Consider the following 15,972-nt stretch of genomic DNA (forward strand, 5'->3'; position numbering starts at 1 on the left):
GGTAATGAATGTCGCTAGAAGTCGGCCTCGACCTGACGGACCTAAATAACTCGATAAACTTGACAATCAGGGGGAATTCCACACATATCGTGTTTACAATTCTGAAACAAATACACAACGAACTTGCAGTCAAATTTGCATATGAACTTGGCACAAGTGACATGATTGTTGAGGGTACATTGCACTTGCAAAACGTTATTCTTGAAGATTTTGAAAACCCTGATAGCCTTCCATGGCCTCTGACAGCAGACTACCTAAGCCATATGAATGTCATTCCTGAACAGCTTCAGTGGTTTCTTAAGTATCTTATTTCAGGGAGTCAGATGGCCAATACAGCAAAGCAAAGGTGAACAGACTTCTTCATCGTCTTGCTCAGGATATTTGCAGAGCGGACAACAATGGGAAATGAAAACTTCCAAAGCACACACTTATTCCCATGACCCTTCGACATTTGTTCAGAAGTGCTGAATTGATCACACTCGTCAACAGACTGGGGGCACTGTGAAAGTTACTCATTCTCCCTTGAATTTGAGACCGCAATTGCTGAAGCACCGAAACAAACTTCACATCTACTATCTAAACAGATTTTTGAAATCTAACAGCAGCATCATTTTTCCACTTGGAATTTGACAACCGATCAGCTGTTAAATGATCGAATTGGAAAGGGATCCATCCACACAGCACATAGCATCATATGCAGGAAATGCAGAAGAACAATATGGAACTCTTCCTGAAGTTACGTTAGTCAAAAAAGGGGGAGTGCGCTCACTGCAGCTAAACCTGCAGGAAAACCTCCCCGAGTGTAACATCAATCATAGAAAAAGTCCTAAATTTGAAATTGACATGAAATTTTCACCACAGGTGCGACTACTTATGTAGAATGTTTTAATGATAATTATGACGTCATAGGTCACATGGTGTGGCAGCAACATTGGATTGAAGGAGAATATTTTTTTTTTAATTCTCTCTCTTGAACTGCTGCATCCATCGATATGAAACTTCAAAATTATGATCTCGCAGTGATGGGGAATATATGTTTTAAATTTCAACCTGATCGGACGCATGGTCTGACAACCCGAATTATTTAATTTTTTGAATCTGCGTTCTTTTTGATTTGTTTTTTTTTTGAATAAAGCTCACTTGGCTGCACATGAATGGGTTTGAGGGTTGAGGAGTAGCAGCTGAAACCCGAGTCCTATCCAGGTTCCTTCTGATGACTCCATCTTTGCTTTTTGCTTTTTCAGGTTCCTTCTGATGACTCCAATGCAGCACCGATTTTATTTGGTCTTCCATTTGATTTGAATTTAATTTTTTAATTTCGAATTCGTAGTCAGAAGAGTTGGCTCGCACCAAGTCCTTCTCAAGACTGCGTGAGGAAAGTATTCTAAGGATACCATCGAGTTAAAATAGTTATTAACATCTTGTTCATTACCCTGCACACACAAAGTGAAAAGCAGGGTTAAGCAATTGGTTCACTTCTGTCCTTTGTCAACAAACATCAGTTTATGATCGAGGAACGATTCAATTTCAATTGAATGTAATATTTTGAATACGAATCGGAACATGAAAACAAACCTGAAATTTCATAATACTTTGGCTATTCATTTGTCTCAATCGCGCATGTACAGTGAGGAGTGAGATATGTTGTTTTTTCTCTGTCTGCCTGTCTGTCAGTCAAGCAAAGGAAACTTGTCTGGCCTGGTGTTGGCTCAGTGATTAGGGTGGTGGCTTGGGATGCTAGGGGTCCTGAGTTCAAGCCCCGTCGGCCACTGAATTAATACACCAGGGGGTTGACTCAGCCTGTCATCCTTCAGAGGTTGGCGAAATGAGTACCAGTTCCAGTGTGTGTACTGGTAGAGGGGCACTGCATCAGCGACACAGTCGCGCTTCAAGAAATGATAGCTACCCCGGCAGCTAAGCTGCCATACGACCACCAAAGGAAACTTACTGTTTTTAAGGATGTCATAAAGGAAACAAACAAGAAGCACGAAGAGCTAATGTAACGTGTTAAATAAGGTGGTATATAAGACTGTGCATCAACCGTGGTAAACTTCTGAAATTTTGTTTTCTCCAACCTTTAAAATCATTATTTTACTTCTATTTAATTATATACTTGAACACTGTAGAACAGAAATCGCCTTTTTGCACTTTCAAAACCCTTACATTTAGCAGTACTTGGACAAAACATTACGACATTTTACATGATCATGAATGATCAAATTTGCTGTTCATATACCCCGTCCATGTTGATGTTTCTCAAGACAGCACAGGGTAATGTGTTCAATGAACCCCAGGTTCTGGTGTTTTTCAACAAACAATAACCTTTCTTAACCTTCGACCTGCTTCATTTAGGTCAGGTCAGGTATGGGAGCATGTGCCAGAACAGCACGTCGCTGCGTCCACTTTCCGCCGGTACTCCAGGGGCCTCCGTCTGGCCATCCCCCAAAAGGGGATGCAGATGTCAGGCCCATCCCCATCTCCTTGAGATGATGGTCAACCTGTTGCAACCATGAGGCACGTGGTCGACCCACTGGCCTCCTCCACTCATGAGACTCCCTCGCTGAGAGAATCTGGTGAGCAGGATCAGAGTCAGGAAAACGAGCCACATGTCCATACAGCCGCAACTGACGCTCACGGACTATGCAGGTAACAAATCTCATCCGAGTCTCTCTCAGCAACCGCTCGTTGGACACAAAATCCGACCAGCGATAGCCAAGGATTCTCCGAAGTGACCTGGTACCAAAGGAATTAAGTCTCCGTCTCAGATCCTTGGTCAGAGTCCAAGTCTCGCACCCATAGAGCAAGACTGGAAGTACCAAGGACCTGAAGACTCGGACTTTCGTCCTCCCGCACAGGTACCGGCAGCGCCACACCCCATGATCCAGTGAATCCATGACTCCCCAGGCCCGACCCAGACGTCTATTGACCTCTGACTCGCAGCCAGCAGAGACATGAATATCACTGCCAAGGTAAGTGAATCTCTCCACAACCTCAACATCCTCACCACAAACAGACACAGACAGGACAGCAGCATCCAAGATGTCACCGAAAGCCTGGATCTTAGTTTTGACCCAAGAAACCCGTAATCCCAACGGCTCCGACTCCTCATTCAGCACCTCGAGGGCCCCCAAGAGGATGTCTAAAGTCTCCGCAAAGATGACTGCATCATCTGCAAAGTCAAGGTCTGAGATCTTGACATTCCCAAATGACGCACCGCAACTTGAACTCTCCGACATCCTCCCTAGAATCCAGTCCATACAAGTGCTGAAAAGTGTGGGGGCCAGTACACATCCCTGACGAACTCCAATAACAACTGGAAATAAGTCAGAGATGGTACCACCACACTTCACAGCACTCTCAGTACCAGAGTAGAGTTCAGACATCAGATCGATCAGTTTTGGTGGCACCCCACGAAGACCAAGAATCCTCCAGAGGACATCCCGATTCACTGAATCGAACGCTTTACAGAGATCAACATAGGCTGCAAGCAGCCCCTGCCGAAACTCTCGTCTGCGTTCGGTGAGGACACGAAGTGCAAGGATACGGTCAATCGTTGACCTCTTTGGTGTAAAGCCTGACTGCTCTGGACGTTGGTGCTCAAGCAGATGGTGGCGAACCCTATCGAGAATTATCCGAGCAAAGACCTTGCCCGGCACTGAGAGCAGCGTCACCCCTCGGTAGTTGTTGCAGTCTTGGCGATCACCCTTCCCTTTCCAGAGAGGGACAACAAGGCCCCTCTTCCAGTCAGTTGGGATGATGCCTGTGTTCCAGGCAGAGCACAAAACTGCATGCAACGACACGAGTGCAGCATTACCACCAGCCTTGAGAAGTTCGGCATGGATGCCACAGATCCCTGGAGCTTTTCCCCGTTTCAACTGGTTCACCGCAGCCCGTGTTTCCACAAGCGTAGGTGGACCACAGTTGATTCGAGGGTCAGCAACAGGGATTGTAACACCCTTGACGTCCAATTCGACAGCTGGGGGATCAGCCTGGTACAACCGCTCAAAGTAACCGGCCCAGCGGGCCTTCACTTCAGACTCCTCTGTCAAGAGCCTACCACTCTCTGCTCGAACTGTAGTGCTCCGAGGGATGGGCTTGGATGAACGTAATGCGCGAATTCCCCTGTAAGCGGGACGAGAATCACCTGTCCACAGGTGATGCTCTACCCCCTCACAGATTCCTCGCACATAGGCCTCCTTGTCCACCCTCAGTGCACGTACAGTTTTACGCCTCAGCTCCCTGAACAGCTCAGCTCTGCCATTCAGCCTGGCCCTGCGACTCTGGTCAATGGTATCCAGTGTCCCTTGAGAGACAAAATTCTTCTTTGCCCTGCGGTGAACTCCAAGGCATCCACCGGCAACATCAAGGACGGTGGTCTTGAAGGCGCTCCACAACTCTTCAGGACACCCCAAAGCACCCAGACCCCCCAAGTGTCCACTCAGCCTGTTCGCAAACTCCTCAGCTACTCTCTCATCCCTGAGCTTGGCAACATCCAGCCTCGGCTGGGATGGTACCATTCTCCAGGATTTAAGGTGCAGCTTTAGAGTTGCTACAACAAGTCTGTGGTCAGTATTGAGGAACTGAGCACTCCGGTAGACCCTGCAGTTCTGGATAATCCTCCAACGACCGTCAATGAGGACATGGTCAATCTCCTTTGCTCCACCGCCAGCGTTGGAATACCAAGTCCAGCGATGAGCTTGTGGGCGCTGAAACCATGAACCAGCCACCCTAAGTCCATGACTTCTTGCAAAGTCAAGGAACTTAGTGCCATTCTGGTTCATAGTTCCTGACCCATGGGGACCAACACACACCTCATAACCGTCCCTATCAGTTCCAGTCGATGCAATGAAATCCCCCAAGACTAGAAGTGTATCTCGTCTGGGGCACTGATCAACCACAGACTCGAGTGTGGCGTAGAATGCATCCTTCACGGTGAGATCACTCGCCTCAGTCGGAGCATAAACAGAGACCAGGGAAATGACACCTAAGGAGTGACGAATCCTTAATCTCATAATACGCTCGTTGACCGGTGTTACCTCAATTATCATTGGGGTCAGCTTATTGGACACAGCTACAGCAACTCCTTGGGTATGGTAACCATCAGAGCGACCAGACCAATAGTAGGTGTAACCACCCACCATTATCTCGCCGCAATCCGGTCTCCGAACCTCAGAGAGAGCTGCAATCCCGATGTCCAAACGCTTGAGCTCAGATGATAACAGAGACAGGTGATCATCCTCTCTTAGGGATAGGACATTCCAGGCACCCACCCGAAGGGACCGCCTCAGGTTAACCCAAGGAGACCGCCGTCTGGTGGACGACACCTCAGCACCACTCCGACACACTCTCCCGCAATCTGACCCAGGGATGTTACCCCGTGGTTTCCCTCCTATCAAAGATTGGGGGTCCCGAAGGCTTTGCCCCAATCCCGTCATCCGGTGAGCTGCCCTGCGAAGGGAGGCTGCACAGGAGGTACTGCCACGGAGTGGGTTTTCAGATTTTTTTTGCGTTTTTGCGTTTTGCAGAATGAAGGGTTTTACGGTGGCCGGAGTGCAAATCCTGCCACCAACCTCCTAATAAGAAGTAACCCAACTGCAGGAGGACATCCGCAGACACAGTTGGGCACTAGATATGGATGGGCGTTGGCTCACAAGGAGCTCCTCCGCCCTTTGAGTTACATGTTACATGTTTCATTTAGAGTTACATGTAATTATTTGAGTACTAGTAAATACCACCCGTCGCTTCACTGACGGGAACACAGAGGTGGGGGAGAGTTAGGAGAAAGAGGGAGAAGGAGAGAGGAGGGAGGGGGAAACAGAGAGGAGGGAGGGGGAAACAGAGAGGAGGGAAGGAGGGAGTGTGAGGAGGGAGGGGGAAAGAGGGAGGAGGGAGGGAGAGTGAGGAGGGAGGGAGGGGGGAAGGGAAGGCAGCAAGAGGTGAGAGGATGGGAAGGCAGACATGCGGTGGAGCGACGATTATGATTCATAATGTTTAGGCAGAGAATAACAGTGAAGATGGAAACCAAATAATGTGTGAAATCCATTTGCTACCCATCATGCTATAAATAATCACCCAGAGACAAACACTGCCCAGACACGTCCGGAGATAAACACAATCCAGAAACAAACACTGCCCGGATGCATCCGGAGCCAAGCTGTCTGGAGAAAAACACTGCTCGGACACGTCGGGAGACAAACTCCCATACAGATATAAACACCACCCGGACACAAACTCCTGTCCGGACATAAACACCACCCAGACATGTCTGGAGACAAACTCCCATCCGGACACGTCCAGAGACAAACTCGCATCCGGAGATAAATACCATCTGGACACGTCTGGAGACAAACCCCTCCCGGACATAACCACCATCCAGACACATATGGAGATACGCGTCCAGAGACAATCTCCCGTCCAGAAATAAACACCACCTGGATACATTCGGAGATAAACTCCTGTCTGGATATAAACACCGCCCGGACTTGTCCAGAGACAAACAACTGTCAGGACATAAACACCACATGGACATGTCTGGAGATAAACTCCCATCCGGACATAAGCACTGCCTGACACTTTTGGAGATAAACACCGCCCAGACGCATCCGGAGCGAAGCTGTCTGGAGACAAACACAGCTCGGACACGTACGGAGACAAACTCCAATCCAGACACATCCAAAGATAAATACCATCCAGACATAACGACTGTCAGAATACGTCCAGAGACAGAGAGACAAAGAGACAAAGAGACAAAGAGAATGTGAGAGACAGAGAGACAAAGAGAATGTGAGAGACAGAGAGACAAAGAGACAGAGAGACAGAGAGACAGAGAGACAGAGAGACAGAGAGACAGAGAGACAGAGAGACAGAGAGAGAGAGAGAGAGAGAGAGAGAGCACGCACACACACACGCACACACGCACACACGCACGCTTGGCCGATAGTGGCAATTTTTCAGGAATCGGCACGTTGGAGTCGGTGTGATTATCAACTACAGTACGTACTGAATACAACTCAAAAATCTTGAGCAGCTTTCACTGAAAAACAACGTTATATTTATGTAGACGTTTTTGGGAGATGTTCACAAATATTATTCTTTATAAATAGCTGCACGTGATTGGTGGAAAAAAATTTGCTGGGTAATTTAGAAAATACATTAATTTGGCAAACGGCTCGGAAATGGGGCGCAATCAAATAAATTTTGCTTTGAAACTCATAAAGAGAAACATTTTAACCTTTGTAAAGCAAATCCGATAACCAAATGCTTTAGAAACAGGCGCGAGGATAAAGGAAAACCTGATAGAACCTCCATAAGATACGGGATGAAACTTTGCCACCACAGCACCCGTAACAAGCATGGCATACCCGCGGAGGGTCCGTACAGATCCAAATCTACCCACGTGTACCACGTCCGTGTGTACTGAATACGTACCTCTACCTTGTAGTAACTGTCGACTGTACATCCCGATCAGGACACGAACTGAACTGTACAGCTCGGTAAGTGGCTTAAGCACTCAAGCACTCCAACGGAATGCCTGGCGTGGCAAGCGATTACCAATTGCCATTGATACAACTATGCACCCGGAAACACCCGTGCAATGTCTGAATTTGGACAAATTAACACTATTTTTAGGAGTCGGAACTGCTGATACTTTCAAATGTGGAGCTTACATTTTGTAGTTCTGCTTAGTTTAAGAGATTCTCTCTTTTATTCATATATGCAAATGAATAAAGTCACGAACGCTGTCGTCTCCAGGCGTTTATAAGCACTGCAATATACCCAGTTGACCATGGGCCAGGCATCCAAAATGTGTCTGGTTTTTGACTTTCGTGACCTACCTCGTGTATCTAGCTGAAATTTTGCATCGATTTAGATTTTAAAAATCACTTAGAAAGAATTCATAAACTCGTCAGTGCAAAAAGTTGCACATTAATTAGTTATGCTAATTAGCAAAACCTATCGCACCATCTTGTGTCCATTTTGAGAAAGCTGTGTATTACTCTGTGGGAATTCTGATGTCTGTGTATTCATACAATAGGGAGACGACTCGCATTGTGTTTTCATCAATTTATTTTAAAAGTACAAGCCAAAATAGTGGCCTTTCTTTGAAATGAATTCTTTCAAGTTTAACACGTTCATGTGCAGCAATGTAAAACACAATGATGACACTGTCACTGTGTGATGGAGCATCTCCTCCTCATCTGACTGTTCATCATCAGAATCTAACTCTTTCATGATAATAAGTTTCTGCAGTCAACACACTTGCAAAGCTCCGTACATGACACACCATGCCGTCGACAAGAACATGTTCCTTTGACTGTACAAGACGGCTTCTCGCAGCTAGTTTTCTTGCATGAACAATATGTTAGTTCAAGCAAGCTGATTGGAGCTGGAGGCAGATCACCCCAGTCCTTGTCTAATTCATCATCTACAACTTTCCATCCATGTCCATTTGGACTGGAAATTGGTGGAAACTGTTCCAGACATCTCGTGTGTACAGCAGTCTGGTAATTTGCTCTCATGACATGCTTCTTGAGAGAGTCTGCATTGGATGGAAGACGTGCCTCTGATTTGGTTAACGTAAGGAACAGATTGTATCTGGCTCCACTGACTTTCTTACAGTCCTGCAAATACATTTTGCAAACAAATTTCTCCGCACCTTTCACCAATTCATTCACTCACTGTGAATGAACTCCCCAACTCTTGAAAGACAGCATGGCAGGCAGTGTCACTTGCAAACAACTTGAAGGTTTTGGGTTTTGACTTTTCATGAAAAGAGCTGACCGAATCACAACCTGTGAAACAGCTGTTAGGGTTAGCTGACAATATCAAGGCTTTGCTGACATCTGGTCCCAGATGTGAGCTTATCTCTGATAAACTCTTATCTCTGACATGCTCAGCCATGGTGATTCCAATCACAAAGACGTCTGTGTCAGGACTTTTGATGAGGACCGGGTATGGGGCCCTATCTGTTGAACTTGATGGCTGATGTCTAGCAGCGTACCGGCAGTGAAGGAAAAGACGAGTATCTGCTTCTTCCTGGTTACACTCAAGTTCTGGCACAGAGCGAACAATCATTTGCTCATTCTCGTCTGTAAACTCATGGCACTCCTCATCATGAGCAACGAACACCTTGACTTTCTTCAGACATTCAGCTGGTTTCTTCCTCAAAAGTCTGGAAAAAAAAACCTGATCAGCTCTGCTTTGTTCTCGCCACATGCCAGAAACTTCTTCCATTGGTGAGATACCTGCTGATCTGCACTGTAGATTTTTGTCAATAAGCTGCCACCCACTGAACGAACGTCTTTCCCCTCTCAGCGTTCTTGATGCTGTCTTTCCTGTAAGTTGTTGTTGTTGGTCTTTCGGCTGCTCCCGTTAGGGGTCGCCACAGCGGATCATCCGTTATGATCCGCATACTGATTTGGCACAGGTTTTACGCCGGATGCTCTTCCTGACGGAACCCTGGTCGCCTCTTACGACAAAGGGATAAGGATTGGGTTTCGCCATGATTCCGGGCTGCTCTACACCCTATCAAAGCACGGCCCAGCGCAGAGCTCCCGTCCTTAAGCGATCCTCCAACCCAAGCCTCCGAGTAGCTGGATTACAGGCGCACGCCACTACGCCCGGTTTGCTGTCTTTCCTGTAAGTATCAACTACAAAGTGGACTTCTTTTGTAGAGGAATAGTTACTTCTCTCCATATATTGAAAAAATAACATTCAAGCAATGATATACACTCATCACTATATTTTATTAAGTAGTTAGGATGGGAAATGAGCAAGAGTGTAGATTACTAGGAAGAGGATAAATATAAGTGACAGCAGAATTTAGAGCAGAACATCCAGTCGGATTCATGACAGTTCGATTCTATAGAATAGTAATCAATGGGTATTGATTTTGACCATTCTGTCCAAAATTAGTCAACGGTAGAAAGGAGATCCTACTTTCCAGATCAGTCACATTCATCATCATCATCATCATCATCATCATCATCATCATCATGATGATCATCACCGGGCGCAGGATCGGCGGCTCCAGCAGCTGCAATCCCCACACCGAGCCTGTGCTGACTGTGGTGTACTTGAAGCCCCTCGACAGAGACCTTACTTTTCGGGGCTTCTTTCCACATCAATCCACTTAGCAGCACATTCCTGAAATTTCGTAATATGCTTTTCTCACTAAAAGGAATTACATCAAACATCAAACAGAACCCCGAGGAACTGCCTTCAGAATCTTCGGCAGCACCGGCATCAGAAGACATGCAGACCGCCATGACAGCTTGTGAGTTTCCAGCTTGCCTGCAACGAAGCGCGTGATTGGTTGATGAGCGCCTGCAACGAAGCGCGTGATTGGTTGATGAGCGCCTGCAACGAAGCGGGTAATTGGTTGATGAGCGCCTGCAACGAAGCGCGTGATTGGTTGATGAGCGCCTGCAACGAAGCGCGTGATTGGTTGATGGCCGTCGTGTTGTGTGTCAAGGAGCGCTGCGATTGGACGATGTTTATAAGAAAATTGTCACAATTTTGGGTGTTTTTTTTTTTCAATATTTTTGAAAAAATGTGCAAGTTTGGTGCTTCACGAGTTTCAGATATGATTTCTACAATATTTTCACACAACATATGATAAATACAGGTAAATACACGAGGTGGATCACGAAACTAAACAAAACAAGAGCTCGGCCCACGGTCTACAGCATAGCAATTTATAGCTACGAGAACGTGCGTGGCCGTGCGTGCAAAAAAAAAATAAAAAACTTTAAAACTGCCTGTCAGAAACAAACAACCACACAGGCTGTTCCTTCGCTCTCGTGTGGCCGTACGTGCAAAAAAAAAACTTTCAAACAACCACACAGGCCGTTCCTTCGCTCTCGTAAACGACGACTGGATTGGGGCGTTGTGTTTATCTATAAATACGCATAAGAAATCGAGAAATTATTATAATACAGCAAGTCATCACTACCCGGAAGTCCGTACGTTGAAACCTGCAATGGGGAACACGGTCTAATTTGGCCGTAACTTGGGAACCACTTATCCGATGAATTTCAAACCTTGAAAAGGCAAACAAACAGAGATTGCTGGAATTAGAGATAAGAAGATAGATACTGTGGGTGCAAAACGCCAAGCAACGTGTCCTATCATAGGTAACTGAGGATCTCTTCCCCAACGGCCACGCCCACGCAGCACCGTGTCCTGTCATTGGTTTGGTAAATAAATGGCCATAACTTGGGAACCACTTGTCTGATTAATATCAAACCTTGAAAAGGCACATCCTCAGGTCCCCAGCAACATACCTGGCAAGCTTCAATTAGATCGGACCAGGGGTTGTCGAGAAACAGCGGTCACAGACACACACACACACACACACACACACACACACACACACACACACACACACACACACACACACACACACATTCCTGGAATTATAGACAGATGATGAACAGGCATTCGATAATATGGGTGAGGAAAGTGAAAAAATAACTTTATCATTAAGAAATTGGCTCTGGTGAACTACCTCGTTGCAACATGCTATGTATTTTCAATAGAAACTGACAAAGGGACAGTTTGGAAGAGATTATAATTATTAGCTTATCTGGAACTTAAATATCAGATAAGGTATTGTCATTGATAAGAAATTGTCATCGAGCACCGTCGTAACAGGGATTGCAAAGCTCGTTCTGGTCATGTGACTTTCAGTATGTCAAAATGGCCGACTTAGTAAATTTCTTCAAAAATCTTCTTCTCCAGACGCACCGGTCAGAACGCAACCAAATTTGGGTTCCAACATTAGGACAGGGTCGTGATGTTAAATTGCGGAGGTCATGCCGATCACGTGACCGGAAGTGCAACAAAATGGCGGACTTATTAAATCTTTGGGAAAAATCACGAAAATTCCTTCAAAAACCTTTTTCTCCAGACCCACGGGTCAGAATGCGACCAAATTTGGGTTAAAACATTAGGACAGGGTCGTGATGTTAAATTGCGGAGGTCATGCCGATCACGTGACCGGAAGTGCAACATAATGGCGGACTTGTTAAATCTTTGGGAAAAATCACGAAAATTCCTTCAAAAACCTTCTTCTCCAGACCCACGGGTCAGAATATGACCAAATTTGGGTTCCAACATTAGGACAGGGTCGTGATGTTAAATTGCAGAGGTCATGCCGATCACGTGACCGGAAGTGCAACAAAATGGTGGACTTGTTAAATCTTTGGGAAAAATCACGAAAATTCCTTCAAAAACCTTTTTCTCCAGACCCACGGGTCAGAATGCGACCAAATTTGGGTTAAAACATTAGGACAGGGTCGTGATGTTAAATTGCGGAGGTCATGCCGATCACGTGACCGGAAGTGCAACATAATGGCGGACTTGTTAAATCTTTGGGAAAAATCACGAAAATTCCTTCAAAAACCTTCTTCTCCAGACCCACGGGTCAGAATATGACCAAATTTGGGTTCCAACATTAGGACAGGGTCGTGATGTTAAATTGCAGAGGTCATGCCGATCACGTGACCGGAAGTGCAACAAAATGGTGGACTTGTTAAATCTTTGGGAAAAATCACGAAAATTCCTTCAAAAACCTTCTTCTCCAGACCCACCGGTCAGAATGCGACCAAATTTGGGTTCCAACATTAGGACAGGGTCGTGATGTTAAATTGCGGAGGTCATGCCGATCACGTGACCGGAAGTGCAACAAAATGGCGGACTTATTAAATCTTTGGGAAAAATCAGGAAAATTCCTTCAAAAACCTTCTTCTCCAGACCTACGGGTCAGAATGCGACCAAATTTGGGTTAAAACATTAGGACAGGGTCGTGATGTTAAATTGCGGAGGTCATGCCGATAACGTGACCGGAAGTGCAACAAAATGGTGGACTTGTTAAATCTTTGGGAAAAATCACGAAAATTCCTTCAAAAACCTTCTTCTCCAGACCCACGGGTCAGAATATGACCAAATTTGGGTTCCAACATTAGGACAGGGTCGTGATGTTAAATTGCGGAGGTCATGCCGATCACGTGACCGGAAGTGCAACAAAATGGTGGACTTGTTAAATCTTTGGGAAAAATCACGAAAATTCCTTCAAAAACCTTCTTCTCCAGACCCACGGGTCAGAATATGACCAAATTTGGGTTCCAACATTAGGACAGGGTCGTGATGTTAAATTGCGGAGGTCATGCCGATCACGTGACCGGAAGTGCAACAAAATGGCGGACTTGTTAAATCTTTGGGAAAAATCACGAAAATTCCTTCAAAAACCTTCTTCTCCAGACCCACCGGTCAGAATGCGACCAAATTTGGGTTAAAACATTAGGACAGGGTCGTGATGTTAAATTGCGGAGGTCATGCCGATCACGTGACCGGAAGTGCAACAAAATGGTGGACTTGTTAAATCTTTGGGAAAAATCATGAAAATTCCTTCAAAAACCTTCTTCTCCAGACCCACGGGTCAGAATATGACCAAATTTGGGTTCCAACATTAGGACAGGGTCGTGATGTTAAATTGCAGAGGTCATGCCGATCACGTGACCGGAAGTGCAACAAAATGGTGGACTTGTTAAATCTTTGGGAAAAATCACGAAAATTCCTTCAAAAACCTTCTTCTCCAGACCCACCGGTCAGAATGCGACCAAATTTGGGTTCCAACATTAGGACAGGGTCGTGATGTTAAATTGCGGAGGTCATGCCGATCACGTGACCGGAAGTGCAACAAAATGGCGGACTTATTAAATCTTTGGGAAAAATCAGGAAAATTCCTTCAAAAACCTTCTTCTCCAGACCCACGGGTCAGAATGCGACCAAATTTGGGTTAAAACATTAGGACAGGGTCGTGATGTTAAATTGCGGAGGTCATGCCGATAACGTGACCGGAAGTGCAACAAAATGGTGGACTTGTTAAATCTTTGGGAAAAATCACGAAAATTCCTTCAAAAACCTTCTTCTCCAGACCCACGGGTCAGAATATGACCAAATTTGGGTTCCAACATAAGGACAGGGTCGTGATGTTAAATTGCGGAGGTCATGCCGGTCACGTGACCGGAAGTGCAACATAATGGCAGACTTGTTAAATCTTTGGGAAAAATCACGAAAATTCCTTCAAAAACCTTCTTCTCCAGACCCACGGGTCAGAATATGACCAAATTTGGGTTCCAACATTAGGACAGGGTCGTGATGTTAAATTGCAGAGGTCATGCCGATCACGTGACCGGAAGTGCAACAAAATGGTGGACTTGTTAAATCTTTGGGAAAAATCACGAAAATTCCTTCAAAAACCTTCTTCTCCAGACCCACCGGTCAGAATGCGACCAAATTTGGGTTAAAACATTAGGACAGGGTCGTGATGTTAAATTGCGGAGGTCATGCCGATCACGTGACCGGAAGTGCAACAAAATGGTGGACTTGTTAAATCTTTGGGAAAAATCACGAAAATTCCTTCAAAAACCTTCTTCTCCAGACCCACCGGTCAGAATGCGACCAAATTTGGGTTCCAACATTAGGACAGGGTCGTGATGTTAAATTGCGGAGGTCATGCCGATCACGTGACCGGAAGTGCAACAAAATGGCGGACTTATTAAATCTTTGGGAAAAATCAGGAAAATGCCTTCAAAAACCTTCTTCTCCAGACCCACGGGTCAGAATGCGACCAAATTTGGGTTAAAACATTAGGACAGGGTCGTGATGTTAAATTGCGGAGGTCATGCCGATAACGTGACCGGAAGTGCAACAAAATGGTGGACTTGTTAAATCTTTGGGAAAAATCACGAAAATTCCTTCAAAAACCTTCTTCTCCAGACCCACGGGTCAGAATATGACCAAATTTGGGTTCCAACATTAGGACAGGGTCGTGATGTTAAATTGCGGAGGTCATGCCGGTCACGTGACCGGAAGTGCAACATAATGGCAGACTTGTTAAATCTTTGGGAAAAATCACGAAAATTCCTTCAAAAACCTTCTTCTCCAGACCCACGGGTCAGAATATGACCAAATTTGGGTTCCAACATTAGGACAGGGTCGTGATGTTAAATTGCAGAGGTCATGCCGATCACGTGACCGGAAGTGCAACAAAATGGTGGACTTGTTAAATCTTTGGGAAAAATCACGAAAATTCCTTCAAAAACCTTCTTCTCCAGACCCACCGGTCAGAATGCGACCAAATTTGGGTTAAAACATTAGGACAGGGTCGTGATGTTAAATTGCGGAGGTCATGCCGATCACGTGACCGGAAGTGCAACAAAATGGTGGACTTGTTAAATCTTTGGGAAAAATCACGAAAATTCCTTCAAAAACCTTCTTCTCCAGACCCACCGGTCAGAATGCGACCAAATTTGGGTTCCAACATTAGGACAGGGTCGTGATGTTAAATTGCGGAGGTCATGCCGATCACGTGACCGGAAGTGCAACAAAATGGTGGACTTGTTAAATGTTAGGCTAGGGCCCAGATAAGCTACAGGTCCAGTGGTCCTGTTTTCATTTCACAAAGGCATGTATTTACAGGGCAAACAGTCACAAATAGAAAAACATTATCTCACTTACGCACATAAGCCCCTTGGTCAGTCACCGAACACAAATACTGAGGCGCCACTCTCATTCCAAAAGAAGAAGATGAGCAAGATGGATACACGGATAGAGAGGTTATTGGGGTGTATTATCTACCCCGCCCTTACCCATTCACGTGTTACCGAACGGGGTGGGCGATATCGTGAGGTGCACCATGAAATGGACCGTTGACGCTTGTGCTGATTGCTCTTCATTTCAAGGGAACGAGTGAGAGCTAGCTCAGCAGCATGTCTGTAGGCCCATACCTGGTGGCAACAGCATGCAGGAGCACTTTCCTTGTTGGTCCCTCACTTGCTTCGGACTCCCCTCTCCCAGCTTTAGGTTCTGGCTTCCAGTGTTTTAGAGAGAGGGAGGGAGAGAGACAGAGACAGAAACAGAGACAGAGACAGAGTGAAAGAGAGAGAGAGAGAGAGAGAGACAGAC

General features: G+C 45.8%; 1 pseudogene; it reads right to left on the reverse strand.

The window, feature by feature from the left end:
• Positions 1-9,484: 9,484 nt before the first annotated feature.
• On the reverse strand, positions 9,485-9,625 carry LOC147013914 (signal recognition particle RNA; annotated as a pseudogene).
• Positions 9,626-15,972: the final 6,347 nt, after the last annotated feature.

This window comes from Eptatretus burgeri, chromosome 13 (genome assembly GCF_056783735.1).
Source record: "Eptatretus burgeri isolate ZD-2024b chromosome 13, Ebu_testis_v1, whole genome shotgun sequence".
Lineage (NCBI taxonomy): Eukaryota > Metazoa > Chordata > Myxini > Myxiniformes > Myxinidae > Eptatretus > Eptatretus burgeri.